Below are 2115 nucleotides of genomic sequence, written 5' to 3'. Positions count from 1 at the left end.
TCCTACTTCACTTAGGTTAATATGAGGATGTCGTGAGACAACATATGACCCTACTTAGCCGGCTGTCTGACACAGAAGAGCTCACTAAATTTTAGCTATGGTTCTTGTTTATTTGTATCTGTGGAAGTTACTCTCCAAAGAGAATTCCCTCTCTAAGTGTGTGCTGCTTCACCCATTACCACTATTACTACCCCTCCTCTTGAGTCAGGGCTGGCATTATGGCTTTCCTCGATCAATAAAATGCAACAGGCCTTGCAGACGCCACCACTCCAGAGCCTTCTATATTGCCCAGCTATGGTCAGTCCCACTGTGTTCTTCAACACTGCTGACAACAGCGAGTCTTTAGACCACATCTCCTTCGAGCTGTCTGCAAAGTTCCAAGGACAGTGGAAAACTTTCATGATCTGAGCACTGGGGGGAAAGGATAAATCCTGCTTTAACAAAATTCCAGGATTTATGTGCCAGGGTGGTGATTTCACATGCCATAATGGCACTGGTGACAAGTCCCCTATCTATGGGGAGAAATTTGATGATACGAATTTCATCCTGAAATATACAGGTGCTGGCATCTTGTCCATGGCAAACACAGGCCCCAACACAAACGGTTTGCAATTTTTCATCTGCACGGCTAAGACTGAGTGGTTGGATGGCAAGCATGTGGTCTTTGAAAAGGTGAAGGAGGTCATGAATACTGTGGAAGCCATAGAGAGCTTTGGGTCCAGAAATGGCAACACCTGCAAGAAGATCACCACTGTGGACTGTGCACAGATCTAATCAATTTGACTTTTTTTATCTTTGCTGCTTGACTTTTTTTATCCTAGCTGCTAAGTCACTTCAGTCGTGTCCGACTCTGTGCAACCCCATAGACGGCAGCTTACCAGGCTCCCTCGTCCCCAGGATTCTCCAGGCAAGAACACTGGAGTGGGTTGCCATTTCCTTCTCCAATGCATGAAAGTGAAAAGTGAAAGTGAAGTCACTCAGTTGTGTCCGACTCTTCGCAACCCCATGGACTGCAGCCTACCAGGCTCCTCTGCCCATGGGATTTTCCAGGCAAGAGTACTGGAGTGGGATGACATTGCCTTCTCTGAAAGCCAGCCACCTCGCTGTAAAGAAACTTGGACTAGACTATTGGATGATGAGACCACAAAGAAAGAGAAAGGCCATATGGAAGAGCACTGAGATGCCAGACATATGAGTGATGTCATATTGGATCTTCCAGCCAAGCTCAATAGTCAGCTGAATGCATGTGCATGAGAGACTCCCCAAGCAAAACAAGCAGAAAAACTGCCCATTTGTGCCTCAGAAACCTTAGAGTCAGCCATGGATTTATGGGAAATCATAAATTATTATATAGATAACTAAAACAATATCTGTCTACTTTCCCCTCTACTTGACCATGAGCTCCTTATGCGTAAGGATCATATCAAATTTACATTTGTATCATCAGCTGCTAAACAGACAGAAGCTTCAATTAATTCATACATTAATACACTAGTGGAGTATGTGAGTGGCTAAGGCAGAGTTGTTTGAACGGAAAGCTACTGAATGAATTATTTCCTATCTCTTTATGAGGATACTGGATATATAGAATCAAAGCCCAGGGTACAAAAACATTAATACAATCTGACAACCTAAGCAAGAGGACCCCATTTTTGAAAGCTCCAGGCTCAGCATCTTGGTTAAACATTTCCCTTCCAAAACAACCTGGATCCGTGTCAACTTCTAAGACACTGGCAACCTGGGCAGCCTGAGGAAAGGAAATGGGAAACTTGGATTTATTGTACCACGTTGAAACTGCAGAGGGAAACAGACGGGAGATAAAACGTTCCTTGATGTCGACATTTTTCTACCCATTCAAGTAGTGATTGCTGCTCACCATCTGTCTTGGCTCCAGAGAGTTGAGTCTTTGAGCATTGAAAGAGCTTCCTTCTGTCACTTCTGCAGAATGATATCAAATGTATCACCTCTTAAGACTATATTTTGTCTACAGAATCTAGCTCTGTCCCTTTAAGCCTGACAGCCCATCCCCAGATCAAAAGGCCTAAGAAGAAGTTATCTCATCCAGCTTTTTCTCTTTCTCAAATTTTGTCCTAAACTATAACCCTCTTGTTTTTA

The 2115-nt window shown here is 43.6% G+C and overlaps 1 pseudogene; it reads left to right on the top strand.

Annotated features, from left to right (window-relative positions):
• The first annotated feature begins 294 nt into the window (after positions 1–294).
• Positions 295–774, top strand: LOC138419078 (peptidyl-prolyl cis-trans isomerase A pseudogene; annotated as a pseudogene).
• The last annotated feature ends 1341 nt before the right edge of the window (positions 775–2115 follow it).

This window comes from Ovis canadensis, chromosome 14, assembly GCF_042477335.2.
Source record: "Ovis canadensis isolate MfBH-ARS-UI-01 breed Bighorn chromosome 14, ARS-UI_OviCan_v2, whole genome shotgun sequence".
In the NCBI taxonomy this organism is placed as follows: Eukaryota; Metazoa; Chordata; class Mammalia; order Artiodactyla; family Bovidae; genus Ovis; species Ovis canadensis.
This window is presented reverse-complemented; position numbering and strand designations above follow the sequence as displayed.